The following is a 24,209-nucleotide window of genomic DNA, read 5'->3' on the forward strand; positions in this document are numbered from 1 at the left end:
TGCAGAAAGAAAGAAAGAAAGAAAGAAAGAAAGAAAGAAAGAAAGAAAGAAAGAAAGAAAGAAAGAAAGAAAGAAAGATCTCTCCCAGAGCTCTATTATTTCGGGCCATCAGATGTTCTCTGGCCATTAGTAGGAACTTAGACACAAAGAGGTTGGATGATATGCTGGCCTTCTTGATGTTCGTGAAAGACCATGTCAGTAAAAACTCAACTGAAAATCATTTGACCTTTGTAAAAGGTAAGTTGACTGTTCATGGAACTGTGAAGTGAAGATTACCAAAGGTCAGGGCTGAGGGACATTCTGAAGTAACTTCTGCTGGCATGCTAGATTCCAGAACTCTCATCATGTGGCACTCCTTGTCCCCCCTCCCCTGGCTTTCTCTTTGATATGCTTCCCGCTCATCTCTTCTTTCTCATCGATCTCTTACTTTTATTACTTTTGCCTTATTCATCAGCTTGCACCTGAGGCACCCAAGGTTATAGCTTTATTCAGAAGGCTGAGTCTCAGATCTGAAGATTCTTACTCACTGAACTCTTCTTAGAAGTAGGCATATCTATTCATGGTCACTTGTAAATTATAATTTGGGGAAGCTCTGAAGGATCTTGTGTTGGTCAAACTTTTTATTCACAAGCAACAGAAATCGTCTCAAGCTAGTTTAAACACAAAAGACATTTAGTATAAATATAAAGAAGCATCAGAACAAATCCAAGAGCAGAAAAGTCAACAGATCTTGGAGAGGATTTAAATCAGACTGAAGAGCTGCCCAGAGCCTCCGTGTTTGTTGTCTCTGTCCCTGTTTTGATACTAGCTTCATTATTTTCTCTCCTCTCTACAGATTGACTTGCCTGCCTCTCTGGCCCATGTGGAAGAATATGGCTGCCTCTTTGAATCCAGAGTTTACAGGTGATGGTGCCAGTGAAAGTCGAGAAAAGAGGATTCTTTTTCTGTGTATTGGGCAATATCCAATACATGTCTCCTAGGCTTATTATCCCCAATTTGCTTTCCATTTATTTCTTAAATTATACTATTAAGTCATTATTTTTATTAGAAATTATTCTTCAAGCATACTTAATAAAATGTTAAACAATTTAAAAGTAAATTATTGAAAAAGAAAAAGAAAAAAACCCACACATAATCTATCATCTAGTAATAGTATTGTAAATATTTTGGTGTATATTGTTCTAGCCTTAACTCTACGTGTGTGTGTCTGTATGTATTTATTAATAACACGAGTACAATATTATACATATATATTTTATAACTTGCTTTTCTCACTTAATTATCAGTAAGGTACCTCATCAGTAGCATGTGCTCTAAAACATAATTTTTAATAGTTCTATGGTCTTCCTTCGTATGGCTATATCATAATGTAACTAATTCTCTATGTATTAGGCACTGTTCAGGGCATTCCTTCAGTCCATAAGCCAACCCAGGGAATTAATTGCCTTTGTTCCAAAGCTATATTACAGCCTTGACTCTATTCCTCGGGTCAAAATTTATCAGCCTGCTGTGGATCCATGATCCAAGTTATGCCAAGAAGATTCTCTCTCTCAAAAATTTGGAATTGGGGTCTATAGATTTCTGGTTTCATTTTTAGGGGGGAGGGTTATGCATGATTTTTGGCAGCTGTGGGTCAGCCACATCTTCTCATGGGGAAGGAGAAGTAGAACTAGTTGACTAAGATACAGATGAATGAAGTAGGGACAAGAGATGGAATGAAAGTAACTTTTTGGATTCTCCTTAATGTTTATTTTCAGGTTTTAGTCTTATAGTCAGTTGAATAGTGTCCCCCTCTTCCCCTAACTCATCCTAAACTCATATCCACCTAGAACCTCAGAATATAGCCTTACAACAAGGTCCTTGAAGACATAATGAGAAAATATCTTTCAAGAGTTTTTTTCTTTGAACTTCAAATGCATTAAATTCTCAGGATAAATGAGTTAATCTGATCACTCTTCTGGAAGATTCTAGAAAATATTAGGCCCTGGGTTTAGGGCTATGCAAGACTTGCTTAAAGGGTTTAAAAGGAGTACACCGATGTTCATAAGTGGTGATGCTGAGGAAGAAGACAAACTTCCCCTACTTCCTAGTTTTGCTTAGGGCAAGCACTACCCTTCCATCTTGAGAATGTCCGAGTTCCCACTCTCCTTTCATATGTTACTGAAGATATCTTTCAAGCAGCCAAAAAGAATGCCAGGGTCCCCTGTAGGTGACCTATACACCTTGTTTGTATTTTCTGGAGAAGTGGAAGGGATATTGGTGGTAAAATGATGGAAGCACACCAATATCTTTCTGCTTATGCATGTCGGGAGCAGTCTGTCTTGTCACTCATCTGCCAGGAAAAGAATGAACACATGAGCACGAAGAAGCAGAAGTATACAGGTGATGGGTGATGTCACAGTCACTAGTTTGGGGGAGTGGGACACTCTTTTGAAATGGTTTGACAAGGGTGATAAAAAAGCATTCAGGTTAGAAGGGGGAAGTCATTATTTCAAGATCAAAGGGAGTTGAAAACCAAAGATATTAATCATTGTCTTTTCTGGGCAGTTAAGTTAAATTAAAACTTATCTTTATATTCTTTCCCAAATCGTCACATCACAATACACACACACAATAATACACACAATAACCTGGAAATGACTGAGTGAATTTCTTCAGCCCTGTCTGTGGGGAAACAAAATCAATATTGAAGTTAAAATACAAAAAGCACCCATTTGACTCTAAGAATAAAATTTACTTTTATAGTCCATTTACGACCAGTTGCTCCAAAATGTCACTCTCTCTTGTTCATTTTCCCAAGAAAGCAGCTCCAATTTTTCATTTGTTCTCCCTTTAGGCGAACTCTCCATGTGAAGGTGCTTCTGAAATAGACAGGTTGAAAAAGTCTGGGGCGGGAACTTCTGTAGCCTAGAGACCTCCTCTGGGTAAAGTGTTGAGCTTTAAATGCATGTGTGATACACATAATTTCTCTCTCTCTTCAATATCATCAATACAGACACACACACAACACACACACACACACACACACACACACACACACACTCACAGTGCTAAGCTGGCATATATTCTTTAGCTTTTTTGTTCTTCTAGTTCACTGTAGCATGAAGGAGGAAAAAAAAACACAGCCCAGAAGTGGTGTGTGTGTGTTTTGTACGCACAGTTTTGTGTTGGGCAAATGTGTTATGATGTCAAAACTGCAGACACATAATCACAGCGTTGTCATAAAGTATAGTTTCTCCCTTAGGGCCTATGTTTAACTTGAGTAATCTCCCACCCCTTGGTCAGTTGATTTAGTCCTTGCATGGTGTATGTCAGGAAGACAATAATTCAACAAAACAGTAATTATGCTGAGCTAAAACAGACATTACAAACACCTGTCGTCCGAAGCATCCCTATGTAATTCAGATGTGTCTGAAAGACCTCATTCATAGTTATTACACGTGGCAACAAACAGTGCATAAATGCATGTAGATAAGAAATTTAATTTTCTTTCATTTCCTTTAACTCCATTTCTATTGTGAAACTCATCTGTCCAGGTACTTGGAACATATTCTCGGTCAGTTCAGGGTCCCCCATTTTTCTTGAGGCTGTATGTAAATTCCAGGGTGACAATGTTCTCCCACCAAGATACCAGGCAGGGTATGGGTCTCCATTGCTCTGGATTCACATTGGTATCCACTCGAGATGCCCACTGACTGGCCCAGGCCCCAGATCTCAATCCACGCAGACGGCTGCGCCCTCCCCTGTTACTCTGTTGTTCTGTCTTTCCCCATTTACAAGGTTGTTCTACTGCTCCTGCAACACTTAGAACTCTGGAACACTCCAGCTACCTCCCCGCACCCCCCAGGTCCCTGTGGTTCCTTTGCTGCTCTCACTCCAAGAGACTGCCAACTGTCCTATCTAGACACTCCTCATGGCTCTCTCTGCTCTGGAGTCCACCTTACCTGCCAGGCATCCCTGAGGGGATGACTCAGATTCCCTTTCCTGTCCGTCAGGCTTACTTGAGGCTCAGGGCTCTCTTAGCAGATGCAGGGCCTTTTTTGAGTGACTCGGTATCCTTTCTGGCTCACGCTTACCTCCAGCCTGGCTAATCCTTTCAGATCTATAGAAGCTGTAGTGGATGCCATAAGTCAGGAGTCCCCCACCCCCAGGTTGCAGAAAAGTACCAGTCCTTGGCCTTTCAGGAACTGAGTCACACAGAAGAAGGTGAATGATGGGCTAGCGAGCGAAAGCTTCATCTGTAATTGCAGCCGCTCCCCAGCACTAGCATCACCACCTCAGCTCCACCTCAGATCATCGAGCATTAGATTCTCATAGGAGTACCTTGTGCCAAAAAGGTTGGGGACCACTGCCGAAATCACAACGATCCTTCAACTGTTCCTTTGGGCTCATACCCTGGCTCTGTATTTAATGCCCTGCACTTGCCGCTCTCTTCTGAGCCCCGCCCTGGGGCTGTTGGAGCTGCTTTGCCTTCACCCACGCACATGCAGAGCCTGAAGTGTCTGGGAGTTTATATTCAAACCTCCCACTCCCAGGGTAGTCTTTAGCCAAAGACCGATGGGTGAAGGAGTATAAAAGCCCAGCTCTCTTATTTTGAGACAAAATTTACACTCAGAGCTCCCTTGTGGGATGAGGCCAGAGCTAGCAATCAATTACACTCCTTCTGGGTATCTTTCTTTATGTAGTGGACACCGTGATGTGCCACCCAGGTCCTCTTCAGGGCTGAAGGATTCACCCATAGCTACTGAGAGCGCTGCAGACAGACAGCCCTCAGGTGGGAACTCTTGTGGGAATTGCCTCAGCTGAAGAGAGTGGCTTCAACCCGAAGCCATGCCCCTTCTCAGGGCAGCCCTCATCCAGTGACTGGTTGATACAGGAGTATAAAGACATGAACATCTTACCCCAATTCAGGATAATGTTGAAGAGCTGCTCTGCCTTCAGAACTCTTTCCATGGTTAGCTGAGGCCTTCACTGAGACTGCCTCGCAGGCCAACTTTTTCTTCCAGTTCTGCTGAAGTCCCTTCCTTTTCACAGATGGTAATACTGAGTATGTTTTCCAGTGAACTTCCTACACAGGAATGAGCATATAGGTGCAGTGGTTAGAAATGTGAGCTCTGGAAACACACTACTGGATTGGTGAGTCAGCTCTGCTACTTGCCATGTGTCTCAGTCCATTCAGGCTGCTATCACAAAATAGACTGGATGGCTTATAAACAACCAACACTTATCTCTCATAGTTCTAGAGGCTGGGAAGTCCAAGATTATGGTGCCTGCAGATTTCGGTGTCTGGTGAAGGCTTATTTCCTAGATGGTCATCTTTTTGCTGTAACCTCACATGGCAGAAAGAGTGAGAGATCTCTCTTAGAAGTCTTTTATAAGGACAATAACCCCATTCAAGAGGGCTCTACTCTCATGACCTAATCACCTCTAGTACCAACACCTTAGGGATTAGTATTTCAACATATGAATTTGGAAGGTGGAGGCACAAACATTCAGCCTATAGCACCAGAGGTGCCATTTGAGGCAAACTACTCCATTTCTCTGTACCTTGCTTTTCTCATCTGTAAAGTAGGGATGATAATAATACCGATTTTACTGAGTTGTAATGAAAATTAAGAGATAAAAACATGCTTTCAATGGCGCATCACACATAGAAAGTTTCCTATGTGTGATGCACCATTGAAAGCATGTAAATGCTAGCTATATTATAGCGCATATAAAGTCTTCGCATTTCTTCTGAGGGCAAGACTTTTGAAATTCAAAATCTAGAAAATACTTCAAGCTTTACCTATGTCATATCTTCTTGAGATGAGTGTGGAATGGTCTAGATAGAAGGAAAGAAATGGGTAAAAGGGAGAAGTGGCAGGGGGAAAAGGGAGAAATTGTTTAATATTACAAAGTATTACTGCCATATATATGCTTAGAACCTTTTATCTTGAAATAAGCTTCATTGCGTGCCACGGATAAGAAGTCATCTAGTTATCCTGAGCTAAGGTTTTTGTTGTTGTTTTTTTTTAATCAGAAATCATAATGTTTGATGACCATTTCCAGATTCTTGATGTGTTTTCTTTTGTGCTGTTTAGTCAAACTTAGAGCTCAAAGTTTCCAGTTAAACCACCCTAATTCTGAAGAGGATCACAGGAAAAAGACACCATCAGATTAGTCAAACAGCTTTATTTGGTAGGAGGGGAGGAGAAAACAGGGGTGAGTTCTGACAATGAATCCTCCCTCAAATGAGGTGGTTTCAGCGGAGAAGGCTATCGTGGACCATACAGATGTCAACGATGAGGCTTTTCTCTTCCGTGGCAGGTGTGCACACAATGCTCAGCTCTGGAAATCTTCCTTTTCTGGTGTGAGACAACAGTTATAGGAATTCTCTGCTGATTGAAAAACAGGTCTAAGACACTCGTCCCTTCTAACCTTCTTAACTATGAGAATCACCCAATTCTAAAGCCAACAACTTTGGAGGGACACCTCATTGACAGTAGTGCAAGAAGAAGTGTGGCTTGGATTTGGAACAAAATATTTATAATCCTTCTCTGGGGGCAGTGAGCTTAGCACAATGGATCCGGGGCTCTGGCTCTCTGAGGTATTTTTCTCATTCTCCCTGGCACGGATAAAATCTAAACTGTACTTAAGAAACGGTGTTAAATGTGTTAGTTGACTGAATCTGGCATTTATAATGCAATTTAGCAAAGTTTTATATTGACAGCATGACATTTTTAAAGGGCCCTTTCTGATTAACAAGGTTCAGAATCACTCCCTTGATTATGCTTGCAGAGTGAGTATAAAACACTACAGGCTCTGGAAGCAATGAATCGGGGCTCTGTTAGAATTAGACACATTTTGCTTTCTTAGTGACCATTTCGAGGGAGGATCAGGCTGGGCTACATTTTTTAGGACAGAAGAAAATCTGTTTTCTTGCTTTGCGGGGACTTTCTGTGAGTAAAAGGCCTCAATGGGCAGAGGAGTGGCAGAGGATTTCAAGCGGAGACTAAACAAGTGGTTCTCATGGATGCTCAGACGTTACCTTCCGCCTACTTGTCTGAATAAAGCCAGGATATCCAGCTTGGTGTGGGCGGGAGGGGGACAGAAAATTCTCTTTCCAAAGAGCAGATTGAGAAAGCTCTTCATTTATCTTAGCTCCATTACCATTACTATTACTATTACATTAAATATCCCCTAAATAGCCAACAATCTTCTTTGGATCTCGCAAAGGAAAGAAAGGAGGCATGTCAGTGATCTGTTGTAAAGGGAGAAAATGCAACACAGAATGGGGTATAAATTGTCCCAGCTGAGTCACAATGAGCTGGACATAAGCATTCACTCTCTCGATGATGAAATTAGCAACCATCTGCTGAGCATCTGCCCATGTGCTAGACACTATGCTAGTGTGCTACCTACCTTTTTTGTGGAAGAATGCACATAACATAAAATATACTATTTTTAAGTATACAGTTTGGTGGCATTAAGTACATTCACATCATCTATCTCCAGGACTCTTTTCATCTTCCCAAACTGAAATTCTGTACCATGAAACAATAACTCCCCATTCCTTCACCTTCTTAACCCCTGGCAATTGCCATTCTGCTTTCTGTCTCTATTGATTTGACTACTCTAGGGACCTCAGATAAGTGGACTCATACGGTATTCGTCCCTTTGTATCTGGCTTATTTTGCTCAGCATAATGTTCTCCATGTTGTAGCATGTGGCACGATGACCTTCCTTTTTGAGGCTGAACAATATTTCATTGTGTAGATATACCACATTTTGTTTATGTACTCATCTCTCAGTGGACATTTGGGTTGCTTCTACTTTTTGTCTATTGTAAATAATGCTATTGCGAACAGGGATGTACTTACCCCTGATTTCTGGTATGACCCTGGAGCAGAGGTATTATCTCCATTTTACAGGTGACAAAACTAACACTCAGAGAAGTGACCTGCCTAAGACCATTCTCCTCGTGAGTGGTGGTACTGGAATGTGATGCCATATCGATCTGCCATTCTCCTCAACCCAAACCCCCAGTTCAGTTCACCCCATTTGCTATGTCCACCTGGCATCAGTACTTCTGTTAGACAGCAAGTGTCTTCTGGGACAATCTCTCTTCTTCTTCATTAGTTGTGGTATGTTTTCCTGTTTATGGATTAATCAGAATCTGGCAAGAATCCAATAGCCGATCCTCAGAGAGTTCAGAGGTGTCAGGCGCCCCTTCCTTCGCATGCAAGAAGGAGTCAGAGAGCTTGTGTGAGCTGTCCACTGAGCTCCATCTTGACAGAGGAGCAAGAGAGATTCCACACTCAAAGCCCTAAGATCCAAACCCAGCAAGTGGCACAGGTGTCTAATGCTCATCTGCTGTACTGCAGGCCACCAAAGCCCTGGGGAAAGGGATATTGAGACCAGTGGAGGGGGGGGAATTGATGTTCCTGATACTTAAGATTACATTTCAGCCTCTGGGCCTTGGACTCCTTATTGATGTTTCAAGGAATGCGATTTCAAACATAAGCAGAAAGTGTAACACGTCTAATTACTGGTGGGCATGTCCAAAACGATTCGATTTGCAGATTCTAACTTGCATAGGTTTTGTTTTGAGCTAAAGAGGAGGAAGGAGTTTGGCAGGTGCCCAAGGGATTGAGACTCGTGTCAGTATGCTAGCAGGCTAGTGCTCGGCCCGCCTCACATAGCTATGGCAGTTAGGTAGTTAAGTCAGTAGCTCTGTTAGTTAACTCACAGTCGTGAGTTAAGTAGAGGGAGCTATTCCTGTGAAGATGAACAGGACACACACCCTGTGATCCGTGTTCCCAGGTGACAGGAAAAGGTAGAGAGGAAAGAGATTCCACCCTGGCCTCCCATGCCACGGACCTCTGGGAGCATCAGGTGATGCGGGCATTTGTCAGAGAGTATGGGACAGTGGCAGGAGGGCAATCTTCAGGCAACTGTGGGAGCAGAAACTGTCACCAAGTGGAGGCGACTGGAGAGAAAGAAAATGGCAGGTGCTAGATGAGGAAGCCCTGAGTGAGACTGTTGGTGATCTTACATGAGCGAAGGAGACAAGAGTCAGAGAAATCAAAGTTGCTGTGTTGTTCCTTTTGACCCCTAGTCCCCAAGCCTGTGGTCAGGCTTTTAGAAATTAGATGACCTTTGAGATTCCTCCCACCTCTAACATCCTCTGATGCTAAACAGCAATATTAACAGTGTGCCTCAGAGTCAAACAAAGACTAAGAACCCACCTGGGGAGGCAGGGAATCAGTCAGAGAACAAGCCATAAACACCATGACAATGCCAGTGCCTCTAAAACAAGTTTTACAACATGTTGTTTCTGAGGAGCCCAGGACACATGCTTTGCGCTGCTGATTACAGCACTAATGTGAGACCCCTGGGCCCAGGCACAGCGTCTGAGCTCAGCAACCCCTTCCAATCCCGTCATCCTGATGCATGGCATCCAATCCCCCAGGCACCTTATCTCTCTGTGTCAAAGCAGTGCCTAGCAGCATGTCACAATTAAAGGACCCATCAGCATTTCCATTCTAAATACTCTCTTTGGAAGGATTTATTATTTGTCCATTAAAATAAACTGAAGCTTTGCTGGAACACAGGACCTTAGTATGTAAATAATTTGTTGGAGGGTGAAAGGGGTTTATTTTGGGGTGTGTGTGTGTGTGCGTCTGTAAGTAGGCCTAGGATCAAACCTGATTTATTTGTAAGGTAAAGAAAAACACCATCAAAAGAAGACTTGACAATCAATATATATATATATTTTTCTAGAAATAATAGCAAATGACAGTCAAGGAGTATAAATGTAACCTGCAAAGGAACCACTGGGCACATTTCCTCTTCCCAAATACCAAAGCCAAGCTCTCTTTGTGGCTCAGCCCTAATGAATTGACCGATTGATTATCTAAATGACAAAGTTGCAGCAGATGGTGCCTATCCCAGGCACTTTCTCAAGAGGTTTTCTGGGGTGAGCTAATGTCTTCCAGTTCTGTTGACGGGGCCACACTCTAACAGCAAGGCCACCATTAGTGTAAGCTTCTCCATTTGAAGCTCCTGTCAGTCAATACCATCTTCTTCTGTGGTCACTGTTGGGAAGGCGGGCTCAGGCTCAAGCCACAAAGTACCTTCAGCACCAGAGAACATGACGTTAATGTCTGTATTTCCAAGTGATTTCGGGGGAGGTTTAGATTGGCTATTTTTGTTTTTGAAACTAAAAACTGTGACTTTACTAATGCAGAGCTGGAAAACAGACTTTTGCTAGGACTTTCCAGATAGTTGTTAGTAAGATTTCTTAGCCTAACTTGGCAGGACTGAGAGTGGAGATGAGAAGAGAAGAAATTCTAGTGGAAACAAATCCAGAGGCTGACCCAAAGATGGCTTGTGAGGTAATAATAGCTAACACATACTTTTTTCTACAGTTAGGTGCTGGATCCTATTCTAGAAGCATCTTATGTGTTAACACAATTAATCCTACCAAAGCCTTGTGAGCCAGGAACTGCTACTCCCCACTTTCACCGAGAGGGACCCCAAAGCCCCGAGAGACTGCGTGGCTTGTCCAAAGACACACAGATTGTAGAGGGTAGAGCAGGACTTCAGGTCCAGACACCTGAACACCACACTCCCCAGCTAACAAGCCCTGGCCTGCTCCTCCTTCATTGCCACAGAGGTGCTCAAAGAAAGGACAGCCTGAGCAGACTTTAAGAAAAGAATGGTCTGACCCTTTATTTTTCACCTTGAAAATAAGTTTGTCCACTTCCTTAGCCACTAAAAAGAAGCGTGTGTTTGTTGGTGTGTGTGAGTGTGTGCGCCTGTGATGGCACAAGAGCATGTGTCATTTAACACCATGGCCATTAGACTAAAGATATCAGACTTTGGGGAGAGCCCATCTGGTCTAGAAGCATGAGGTGGCCTGTCCACAGCTTGTTGGTGGCAGAGTGAGGGTGGTACCCAGCTCTTCCATTTCAGCCCAGAACTCTTCTGACCACAGAGAAGCACAGGTGTGCCTTTGGCAATAAGAAAGGTGGAGGCAGAGTTTGAGTTTTAGGGAGGACCGAGTAGTCCAGGAGAGAAATAACATAAGCTGATAGTCCATACAACTGGGGCTTTCTATAGTCTTCCAGAAAATTCTAATCCTCTTGTAGAAAACATACTTTTACTTTTGGCAAGTGGGAGGAACATAAAGGGGTATCATGCTTCACCTGACTTGAGTCCCCCCATCATTACCTGCCCTCCTGGGTAGGTCCTCATTTCTCACTTACAAACACTCTTGTTTTTAAAAGAGGTCTAATTAGGAGAAAAGGAATTCAACAAATATTGCCTGGGCTGTGCTAACAATGGTGCCTGGAAGTCCCACTCCTTCCTAGCTCCTTAGAGCCCACCCAGGGCTCAAAGGATGAATATGCCCTCCCACCATTCCCACCCCCTCACACCCCTCACTCCAGGGGTCACCCAGAGTCTCTAAAATTGACTCCCTCCCTCAGATATTGCTGGTTTGGATAAACCTCAAAATATTAGGAGTCGACATCTTCCCCCTTGAACACCTGCAACTGTTCTTTTTAACTCCCTCTGTCTTGATGGGGGGATCTTTTCCACATCACTTTAGAGACCATTAGCACTGCAGTTTTTTAAAAGCAGAAAAGGGGAACCGCTTTCCTTCAGGTTTTGCCTCTCCACTCTCTCTTTGCTTCTGGTCAACAGTCTAGTTACCTGTTTCCCTTTCAGGGGAACTGCCTCCCCCCACAGGATTTTTCACCTGCTTCCCAAGAGAGCACAGGGGAGGAAGGTGGTAGAAGACAGGGCAGCTGCTTCCCTTCCTTCCTCTGAGTACTCCCTGCCCTGGAGAGGAGGGACAGAAGGCAGCTCTGCTGTGGTGACAGGCCAGGGTCTGACACACATCTCAGCAACTAGAATCTATGTGGACACGTTAACCAGTTGCTACTTAGTTTCTTCACTTATAAGATAAGAACCAGTGTCCACTGCCTCAGGGCCTCTGTGAAGATTAAATCAGATGACATATATAACTTGTCTGTTACAAAAGGTCCTAACGGGTCCTCAGGAAATGTTGGGGTTTTATTAGTAACGTAAAGCAGAAGGAGGGGGCAAGATTGAATTCGGTGTTTGAGATGCCAGTTATTTCTCTCTTTCTCTCTCTGTCAGAGGCACAATAAACACATTTTCTTGTCCCAAGAAGAGACTGAAAGCCCATTGCCACCACCATTTCCTGCTTCTCTCAACTTGTAAAAGCCACTAACTGCTTCCCTTTTTGTATTTAAAGTGCTAACTAGAACCTCCAGTTTTGACAGATAGAGAGAGATGTAAGATCACTATGAATGCCTCTAGAGAGGGTGTTCACCTACACAGACCCATGAATGAGGGCTCTGAGCAAGCATGTGATGGATGTTCTAGGATTCCTCACTAGATCAAACACTTTCCAAGACAGGAATACAGTTAGCTTTCCACGGGATAGAGGTCTTGACCTGTTCAGGTCACTGATGTATATAAAGTTCCCAGAAAAATGCCTGGCAGATGGTAGGTCCTCAAAATTTTGTGTTGGGTGACTAAATAGTTGCTAATTAAATGAATACTTCAGAGGCAGAATGGCTTTGAAGGCATCTGATCTCAGATCTGAGTCCCACCTCTAACCACTTACTTGCAGTAAGGCTTCTTAAAAGTCGTATTTCTTACTCCACCTCATTCTCTTATCCCTCGAGTAGAGAAAATCTCATCAACGTGGAATTAGAAACAGTACAAGTAAAACATACAGCATGTGAAGAAGAAACCAGAATGGCTTGGCACTCTTAGATAGTGTTCCTGAGGACCTAGAGTCAGAATGATCTGGTCCACTCTGGGGAGAGAAAAGTCCTCCTCATGCTGGTGACCTTGAGGTGCTGCACACCCTTCAGCCTTTCACTTAACCCCAAGACAGAGAAGGAAGCCTACATGTCTGTGATACTTGGCCCCAGCCAGAGTTTCTCAAGGAAGATCATGTTCTTGTAATGAAACAACTCATTCTCCTACCTGGTGACCCTTGTAACAAATAATCCACACTAGCAAGACCCTGTCCTCATCATTGCAGGCCTCTACTCACAGCCAGTTATCTAGATATCACCTTCTATCTCGGCTCCTCTTCTCTCTTTTTCCAGCTTGGATGGTTCAAGGTCAGTGTTACCAAGAAGGATCATACATACACTCAGCGGAGATTGCCTGGCTAAGTTATGGGTTCTGAATCTGCAAAGCAATTTGGCCAACTATATACCAATAGGATATCTCACTTCTAGAAAAATATGCCTAGCAAGATCAAATTATTCCCACCGTATCAACATTCACAGTCTGTTTGCACTAAAATGGTTTCGATAGAACTTGTATCAGTATAAATATTACTTTAGCTTTTAACTGCTAATTATATCAACATAAACTTAATTTATAGTGATAATCACAGTCATAATGTGCTGCTGCCAAACATCCCCACTGATGCTTTGAGGCATCATGTAAACTCAGCCATTAGCAATCATGTAAATGCTCCCATTACTCATTATGATACTGGCTAAAGAACTTCTCTGATTGACTTCTTCCCAAAGTCCATAGTAGGCAAGAACAATAGAACACTAGGTAATGTTGATCAATTTATTGCAACAAACTTATTTCTTACAATGCCCATGCTGGAAAATAAAAAGTTGCAAAGAAAGACCTCAATCTGGCAGAAACATATTCTCAGTTTGAACTTAGTTTTGGTCACATTATATCAATTGAATCATAAGACTCTCACTCAGACAAATGCCAAATAACACTTACTTCGTACATGTGCTACTTCTATTGCTCCATGTCAGGATTTTAAAAAAGAAAATTTTGCTGCATTTTGTAAATTCATATAGCTTTTTAATTGAAACGATTCCAAGTGCTTTACTTATCTCAACTATTGCTCCTTTTTGTGTGGCAGTTTAGTGGATATTCGTTGTTTACGCCACCCAGCATCCACTTTCCCATCTTGAGGCAATAGCACCCTAATTTTATTTGGGGAAGCACCCACCCAACACTCTCATTTTGTTGTTCTCATAAAGAAGACTCCATCTCAGGCTCCGGGAGGGAAACATGTGATCTAGGATTATCCAATCAGCATATTCTACCTGCACCCTGTCCACAGTGATTGGTTCAGGTATGGGCACATGACCCAAGTCTGGCCAACCAAGGTCAGTGAAACTCAAGTCTAAGAAGCGCAATTTCTCTCTTCTCCATTGGTTGCAAGGCTTAGAGAAAGGCCTGTGAAGATATAGCCCAATCCACTAACCCCCAGGGAGATCCCAATTAAGAATAAAGCAGCCCTGAGGAAAGCACAGCTAACCTCAGAGTAGGAGAGAAACAAGGGCCCGTGACATTTAAGCTTCTGAATCACTGCGTGTCTGAAACCAGCTCTTTCCCTGGACTTTTCGATTATAAGAGTCAAGAATTCCTTTCTTGTTTAACCCAGTTGGGCTGTTTACTGTCATTGGTGGCCAAAAGCTCTTAATTGCTACAGGCAGCAGGTGGACATAAGGTGTGATTAAATCCATTTCTAAGATAAAGACATATGAGCATAAAGAAATGATGTCCAGTCAATAATAAAGCCATGTAAATTAAATACAGAAAGGTGAGCAGAGTCTAAATATTCCAAAATCAAAGCACCCTGCAAATACAAAAGAATTTTAACACAGTTTAAAAATCAGAAGCTAGAGTTGCAGGTGCAAACACCTATGTCTTTCCTTTTCAAATATTTCTAATTCTCCAGTTGGTCCAGTGCTAAAGAAAGCAAAATATCTTGAGAGACAAACAGAAGCTTCAAGAGAGATGTAGGAAATTCAAGTGGGCTGCGGGGGTGGGGGAGTTTATGTGGAGAAAAGCTGGTGAGGGACTAAAGTAAAATGTGAGAAGCTAGATCTGTAAGATCCTCTCGTACTTGGAAATCTAGTTTAGCGTGCACAGCCAAGCAAGTATGAGGAAAATCAAATCCTTGGGGCTTTTGAAGATGCAGTTTTTCATCTCTGAATCATATCCCCAGCACCCCACCTACTGCTCTCTGCGGTGCTGGGACGTGTTATCTGTCATGGTCCCCCCAATTAGCACTTTGAATGCAATCACAACAATGAAGACCATGCCCTCCACTGCCAGGGGCGGGCTGGCTTCTGCAATTAAGCTAAAGTTCAGGTTTGGGCTAATAACAGGAGAGGAATGTGACAGTGAAGGGAATGCTTACTCATTAACTCATGCTAATGGGTGCTATAACCAACCAGCCACCAGCCTGCCAGTGTGAGAGTCAGGCATGCAGTGTCACTCTGATCTCAGAGTGTTTGCAGGTTTATTTCACAACATTACTGAGGTCTGGCAGTTATCTAAGAGGGAGCTGTTTTAAGGGAATAGGAGAGGATAATCTTGTTTTAAGTGCCAGTCTTAGGTCTCAATATTTTATGAAATAGTCATTAATTTTCAGTCCAAAGCAGGAGATATTATGAGGCCGTCATGTTTATGCAGAAAAATTTCCCCGGAAATCCCTGAAAGTTCGGTGAATATAAGGAAAACAATTATCTCTTATTTATGTAAGGCAAATGGTAATTATCACACCCATCCAAGTTGTCTGAGAAGATAGGTCATTGCAAAGAAGGAGACACACGGACTATGACACTGGGTATTAAAGAAAGTGCAAAGAAGCTATTTTGCTTGCTGCGGAAGCCATAGAATCCATCCATTCAATCATTCCTTGAACACAAATATATCGAGTACCTACTAAGTGTCACACTGCAATAGGTGTTGTGTGTTCGAGAGTTAACAAAGCAGAAATAGCCCTGCCCCCTGGGAGTTTGCATCCTTTGGGCCACAGGGAATTAGATCTCAGGAGACCCAATTAGGTCCTAAATACTAGAAAGGTGTAAAGGAGAAATTTCAGCCACCCAACAGGTCTTATACTGTTTCTCACACTTGTATCACCCAATTTTAGGCATTGGTGACCTAGAAAAGTGTTGACATTCATGTAAACATTATGTCTGAGCATTTGGGATCTTAGGGATTAACCTACAGGCATTGATGCAGACTTTGTTCTTTTTAGGTCAGTCGGATAAAGCAGGCACGTGAACCGGATCCTCTTTGTCCCAGTTAAACTGTTCTCCATCACACAGCCACAGAGAGTGCTTCGCCACAGCCCCACTCAGCTGCCTTGCAGGTTCACAGTGGGACACACACAAAGGAGGTGCGTGGATTAGACTATTTTTGTCATAACTATAGGATAAACAGCTTGAAACAGATATTCTAAACATAATGAATCATTTGTCAAAAATGATAACGTCTGTGAAAACCCATTGAATAGTTTTAAGGACTATGCAAATCTGCAGCGAGATCGGGGTCATCTGTGGCGGGGGTCATTTTGGTTGGACTCTCTGTGACAACAGCTGCAGATGTGCTCCTAAATTGATGCTTCCATTTTAACTATTAATAACATGAAGGCAAGGCCCAACTTCCCTCTAGAGCACCATCTATTCAAAATTAATTTATTAAAAATGCATTCTAGTCATTAGTGCTAAGCAGATTTATGAAAAGCAGATCATCTAAGATACATAAATGTGCAAGCCCTGAAGTTTAAGTCTGTGCCACATTTTCTCTCATTTATGTAGAATCCTGGCTATGTGTGTCAATATTTGTAGCCTACCACTTTGGAGGTTATTTATTTTTCCTGGTCCATTTCTCACAGTGACATGGTTTTCTAGCATCGTCTGACAAGTGGTAGTTGACACCAATCTATATTAACTTCAGTTGCTGCTGAAAATATTTCACTGAGTGAAGGCAATGCTCAGATTACAGGCTGGCTGTATACTGAATGCTAGGGAGAGTCTTAACATTTCTCATTTTAAAATGATGAGCATTTTGGCTTTTCATTTTTTCACTGGTGTTTTTACTATTTTCTTTTTTTTTTTAGAACGTCATCTGATTTAGTGACAACTGATAACATCAGTTACAAAATACATTTTAAAAATAAATAGCTTTAATAAGAACTCAGGTAAAGTCTTTTATAGAATTTCTCTATTAATTATTTCATCACTGAGGGAATGGATTGTGCTAGCGAGAAAGCAGAGGGGGAAAAAACTCAACAAATTCTTTGTTTTAACATAGTAATCATAAAAAGAATTAATTTAGGGGCCAACCCTTTAGGCCAGAATTGTGTTTTTCTTAAAATTATATAATTCCTTGACTTAAGTATTAAGAAACATTTTATAATGTTCAAAAGAAAATTGTGTTCATTTATTCATCATTGAATTTTATTTCTTAAAATTTATTTATTTATTTATTTATTTATTTATTTATTTATTTATGCCTACAGCACCTGGACTTCCTAGGTGGTCTCCTATCCAAGTACTAACCAGGCCCAACCTCGCTTAGCTTCTGAGATCAGACATTGGGTTTGTTCAGGGTGGCATGGCCGTAGACCATGGACTGTGGCTCCACGGGGGCACGAACCCAGGACCTTCTGTGTGTAAAGCAGATATGCTAACCGCTACACTATGGAACTGCATCTCATTATTGAATTTTAAAGCTAAGGAAGTCAAAGTGGTGCCTTAGCTCTAGAAGTGCAACCCATACTCAAGAGAGATTTTTCTGTAACATCATAGTCTCCTAACTTCCTACTTATCATTCTTTGTGAGTCTAAACTTTTTATTATCCTAGCTCACTACTTACCAAGGGGGAAGAGAGAAAAGCAGAATTTTAGAGGTGGGAAAGACTCATTTACTGATATATATTGTATAAAGACTGATTTAACTAGTCCCTATGATGTGCTAGGTTTTACATTAGATATTGTGAAGCTAAGATGAGTAAGTCATTTCTCTGCCTAAACTTTTCATAATTTGGCGTGTGTGCGCATTCGTGTGTGTGTGTGTGTGTGTGTTGGTGCAAGGGTGGACATGGGGGTTGGGAGGGACAGTTGCCAAGGGATAAAAGTAATCAGTATGTGCCCTAAATATAGTGAGGGATATGATACCAAGTTTGTCCTGAAAGGGGGAACCCAGCAGAGAGTGAGAGCTCAGCCGTGGTTCTGCAACCCAGGCTTTAGAACAATCGAGGGAGTTTTATTTTTAAAAAGTCCAGCTTCCAGAGCACATCTCAGAGTCACTGAATTGGACTTTCCAGAGTTGGGACCCAGAGTTGCATTTTAAAAAATGCTTTCTACATTGTTCTGCTGATCAGCCAAGTTTGCCAACCATTGTTCCTTTCTACCTAGGGGTAAAGGGGCTGGTCAGGATTTATAAGACTGGTGTCTCTTGCACTAAAACTTAAAGGCAGAAGGACTTTCCAGCAGTTAGGGAGGACCTAGCTTAGTCCAGAGTACCTCAGCAAGACCTTGTCTCTACCAGGCCATCTCTGACCTCCCTGGCAGAACAAAAACTAGCGGGTCACTATTCAACATCTAGGCATTCAAGCTGCACATTTCTTTGATTGGGGACCCGAACTGTCCACAGCCTAGAGTCTCTTGGGGCAGAGCCCATGGCACAGGGTGGGCAATATCTTCCAGAAATATTGATCTCACTGGGGTTGGAAATAGGTCTCCTTGAAACCAGAAGCAACTCCAAAGTTATCATTTGCATTCCATTGCTAAGAACATTTTACCATAAAATGAAAAAATGAAGTAAGTCTTTCCTAAAGCTAAATTTACTCCATTTTTAAAATTCTGAGTAGGAGGATCTCTACTGTTCAGAGTATGCAAACAATAGTTAATGACATTTTTTAAATGTCCTGATTTGGAAAAATAAAAAGTCGTCAAACATGTGTCAGTCCCTGAAATTTACAAAAGGTTTTTACTGGCCTCTGAAACAGAGAAGTCTGAGAAGTCGCTCCAAGACTTTTTTAGAATTATGTTTTTCGTCCACATTTTTATTCACTCCACTCTTTGTCCTTGCATCCACTAAAATCACACTGCAGATAACTCTGAAGCTTTATAATTTGATTATTTTGGGGGTACTATTTTAACAAATTTTTATATCTGTTAAACTTATTTTACCACTAATGTACTTCCTAAAATCATTCTGAAATGCAGGCATATTTGAAACAATTTATTTAAACTTTCGGTAGGAAAAAGACCATTTATTTGAACCCCTAAAAACACTGAAATGAATTTTATTTATTATTTATTTATTTTTTTGTTTGTTTATCAAAAAATCTTTTTAAAACAGTATTATTATTATTTTATGGTGACATTGGTTAACAAAATCCAGTAAGTTTCAAGTGTACAATTCAATAGTAAGGCATATATATATATTGCATTGTGTGTGCATAGAATTTTAGAGATATTAGCATTTTTTCTCAGCAGTGGAGGTCAAAAGTTGTCCCTTCTTCCCAAAGCAGTTTCCTCTGGAAAGTTTCCTTTTTTCAGTCATAATATTTGATGTCATCCACCACTCCAGAATTTTAGATCAGGGAGTAGGAGTACTTGTCTCCCTCATGGCTAGGGGCTCAATTTATGTGGATATGAATAAAATTTATGGTGGGTAATAAACATTACTAAAACGTGACAAAAGAGTGAAGATTTAAAGACACTTACTAATTTAAGATGACATTTTAAACATTCACAGTCCTTCGAGCAATACATATTTCAGGTCTTTATATAGGTTTCCAGGCAGAATGCCTATTAGGAAATGAAAATCATCTGTGTACTTTTCTCTCTCTTTGGACGCACCCCCCCACCCCGCCCCATTTATCGCTCCCCAGTAGCTACCCTATCCATCAGTGTTTAGTGGTGCCTTTATGCTCAGCACCTAGATGTTAAACAAATTAGAATCTTAATATATGAGGTGTGACTATGAGGTTCTAAAAGGAAATAGGAAGAAAAAAGCTATATATATATATATATATATATATATATATATATATATATATATATATATATATATGGGCTGGTCATAACTTCAGTTACATGTGCCCTGTTAGAACTCCAAATTTTAAGGACTGAAATTGACACAGTGCCATTCTCTTGGAAAATGCTGCCAATGCTGTTTTTCCTCTAACATGGGAAATTATACAAGTAAGTCTACTGAGAAAACATGTCATAGATTTGGAAAGTTGGTGCTTGGCCAATTTTCACACATCTGGTTCGCCGGGCAGTCTCCGCTCATCAGCTAATAAGGACTTACGTGAACCCAGTTTAGAACCAGGCCAGCCCCTTGATCCGCATTTGATCTCACCTGGATGCCAGCCCTCAGCTCTGGCCTGGCCCTCTCCATTCAGGGCCTCTTTTATTTCCAATACAAAATGGTCTCGTGTTGTTAAATGGTCTCTAATTTTTCTAATAGCAGACAGTAGAGTTTCTTGCTGGTTTTCAGTAACTGTGCTTTATTTTGTCTCCCTAATTTGCTCCCAGTTGAATTTGATTGCATTTACTTGGGCAAAAGGGAGGGGCTGTGGCTACTCGAAAAGCCATGGACTTGAAGTCGTCCTAATGATCTCATGGGGTGTTGTGTGTAACGCAAACCCCAGGTCCCCTCCACTCTGTGTAGATGCCAGTCTCGCTGACTGACATGTACTTAAGCACTCAGGGCTGTTTTTCAGCGTGTGATTTACTCTCTCCCTTTAATTACCCAGGAGATGGCAAGCCGAGAATATTTGAGGCTTGGTTTTCAGGATAGAGAGTATTTCCTGGAACAGGTCACAAGCTGCACCTCACCCCTTTGGGACCTGAGCTAATTCAGGGAGGAGCTCCATGACAGGTTCCAGGCTGGACCTCTCTCTGCATTTCTAGTCATTTCATAAATATCTATCCAGTAGAGGAGTTGCAGTAGGGAATTGTAATCAGTCACAGAAGAGAAGTTAACTCATTCAGAGGTAGCCCATAATGTTCAATAACCCATATCATAGAGAGCTATTGTTCTCCCTTCTTACTTAGTGGCGGGCAGTACTCCACGCATAGTGAGGCTTAGAGTGGCTCACTTTCTTCCATCAGGAGCATCTGCTCTAGCAGGCCATCTAGCTACCACCACAGCTTTGTCATTAAATAAAAGTTACATCTGGATGCCACCTCTAGTCACTGTAATTGACATGGGCACTGTACGGGCTTGAAAGCATAAGAATCGAGTCAGGATGGCAGAGCTGCAAAGGTGATTTCTCACAGTTTGGGGCTTTGTCATACCCAAGTCCATGAACTTTTTATACTGAGTGAACTTGTGTTCTTTCATCTTTATAGATACTGCATCTTGTCATCAGGTAGGTACACGCCTGAAATTATTTTTCTACCAGTAGAAGAGTTATGGTTCCCAGGCCTGCCTTTTTCCCCAGACAGAGAGAAGCTTTGGCTTTCCATCGTCATCTTGGCCCTACTCTCAAGTCTAAGCTAACTATGAAGCAGAGAGGGGCTTTTTCTCGAAAATGTTAATTTCCTTTTATCACAGGCAGTTCTGTGCTATGATCTAGCATGTATCTAGCACCAATCTAGTATGTATTGGTCACAAACACAGCAAGTGATTTCCTTGAAGAAAATTTCTGCAGTTAAAGGAACTTATGGTTAGCCTCACCCCTTGTCAAGTTCTTGAAAGGATCACTCTTCATCCTTTGATATTGTCATCAGTATTTGGAGGCAGCAGGGCAGGGTGGTTAGGTGCTCAGGCTTTAGCATGGAAAAGCAATCTGTGTGACTATAAGAAAATTACTTAATATCTCCTGATCTCTGGATCTTAATAACATCTTCTGGAGAGGATGTTGGGTCAAACAGTCTCTAAATTCCTTTTTGATATTAAAAACCTGCAATTCAACACTAATAATGGGTGGCGGGTAACTCCGCACATGCTGTATAATGAACAGTATCTGTTTCTCTCAATGTTTGGGAAATCTCCGTTTTTCAAACTGCGCTCATCTTTGCTCAATGACTTAGTTACTCTTATCTGTTTTCTTCCATTAATTCGTAATGTGGACTGGCTCCTTTTGCTTTTCTCTCAAAGCGAATGAAGCCATTCAGGCTTGTCCTTAAGTAGAGGTGTACAAACTAGGTCCTCAAAGCAAACATAATAAGAACTGTAGAGAAGAAATTGTGGAAATCAACACTCAGATTAATAGATGTAATTTAACTAAGCAAATGAGGCCGCTGAAAAAATTCTTCGGAAACCGGGGCCCCTAAAGCTCAGGGAACCTAGTGTCTGCCAGATCAGGTTCCTGTCCCTGTGTCTAAGTGCTACTTGAAATGTTAACTCCCTTAAGTATACCGGAGTGAAATGATATCATCTTATACAAACAAACAAAAACACTAAAGTGGAGGGGGTAGGGAAATAAAATAGTTTTGACACTGATAATTACTGGTACTGAGTGATGGATGATAAGTACATGTGGTAATTATTCTCTTTACTTATGTGAATATTTTAAATTTTCTAATATAAAAAGTGTAAAAATTCAGCCCTGTAGCAGGTCCTATTCAAGGACTAAGAGGCTGTGGAAGGAAGGGTGGAAGGCTCAATCTGACTGAAGCCTTGAAGTCACCAATCCTTTTTCATTAACTGCTTTAGAAATCCCAGAACAGTCCCATAGTGATTTTACTAATGTCAGAGTTCTTCTTTAGAGAGGTGGAATCATCGCTGCAGCACATTTAAAGGTGGTCCATAAACGTCAATGAAATTCATTAGACAAGGTCCAGGAAACTCTTTTTCCCTACTTCAGATCAGTTTATATGACCTCACACTCCCCCACTGATAACAGTTTGTGTGCATGTGTATGCTGTAGGTTTTCTCATGGATGTTAATATGGGCTCTGAATTGGGTGTAGAATGAAGAAGACTTATTGCAAAAGACTTCTTTGACTGCCTGTTTCCCTGAGTAGACTGTGAGCTCCTCATTTCCATATCCCCTGACCTAACATTTCCTAGCGGTGGCAGAAGGAGTGCTCATTGAATGGGGATATAATGACACTAAAGAAAGAGGTTTACCTAAAGGAAACAAAATTCTGAATGCAGCAGTTTAATTAAAGAGCACAGGCTTTAGAATCAGACAGGCTCAGTTCAAGTTCACCCCCAAGGAGCCCGGTGGCACTGGGTCTGTGACTGATCCCTATATCAAAGTGATGGGGTTGGTACTTCTGCTGAGCTACACATCACAGGGGCTGTGGTATAACCATGAACCAGAATATGAATATGCTTCGAGAATAAAGGTACATTTCAATGCATTATGCAATTGTAAACATTTGAAGGTACAGATTTTTTAAATAATGTAAACAATTTGTTCAAAACAACAAAGGGCTTAAAGTATTTTTTAACCCAAAGTCTTATAGCTGTTTAAGTCCAAAAACCTCAAAATTGCTTAAAAAGAAAGAGTCATTGATCATTTCTTCCCACCTCAGTTTAAAATAGAAAGGTCAGAGTCTACGTTGGAAAGGTGCACAGGAGAACTGATTCTAGAGGTGCACAGAGTCTGATAACAGAGGCACGAGCAGTTTTGAGGTCTATGGCCAGCATGGATGGCAAAAGGAAAGCTATATTTCTTCTCTCCTTTTTCTGTCTATATATATAGATATATATATTTTTTCAACTACCTCGTTGATACTAAGGGGAAGCTTTAGATGCCAATCCTTCTTGCTGAAGAAATCAAACTAAAGCAGTTTCGATCTTCTATCCCATTCCCTCTAGCCCTTTAGATCGGCCTGAGCTTTAAGCCGTTGCCCTGGACCATTCCAAGGCTCAAGACCTCATGGGCATCAGTCAGCTCTGGATGAGATCAGGGTAGTACACAGTGTTCTGCTGAAGTCATCACAGTGTACTACACAGCCTCAGAGAGACTGGGTCTTCTCCTTCTTAATACCATCTTTGAAATGAATGAGGCAGATCCAGGATGCTGTTAGCAATCCTGTGACTTCTTCACTGCAGAAATGAGAATATTAAGAGAAACAGAGGGTTGAGCTCGTAGCTGTGAATTGTGGATTGACCTTGAGCAAAATTCAAAGCTTCTGCATGTCCCAGGCTCTCTCTGCTTTGGAGGTGAGCTATTCCCCTTTTAGCCATGCACATTTGATTTTGAAGAAGGCAGAGGAATCCTGATCCAGGCTGGCAACAATAAGCCATTTGGAAAGAGGAGCACATGGTTGTGAATGAGCTTTTCCCAACTTTACAATTTCCCAGTCAGACATGTGAGCTCCCCACTTCCAAGCCGCAGGCAGTGCTACAGACATAGAAGGGAGTCCTAAGCCAGGTTCAGCCTTTCTGGGGCCAGTCAGGAGGACCTCCACTGGAGCAGGCA

The 24,209-nt window shown here is 41.7% G+C and overlaps 1 pseudogene; it reads right to left on the minus strand.

Moving 5' to 3' along the window:
• Window positions 1–17,323: 17,323 nt before the first annotated feature.
• On the minus strand, window positions 17,324–17,439 carry LOC120599169 (uncharacterized; annotated as a pseudogene).
• Between the last annotated feature and the right edge of the window lie 6,770 nt (window positions 17,440–24,209).

Source organism: Pteropus medius, unplaced genomic scaffold, assembly GCF_902729225.1.
Source record: "Pteropus medius unplaced genomic scaffold, Ma_sr-lr_union100, whole genome shotgun sequence".
In the NCBI taxonomy this organism is placed as follows: Eukaryota; Metazoa; Chordata; class Mammalia; order Chiroptera; family Pteropodidae; genus Pteropus; species Pteropus medius.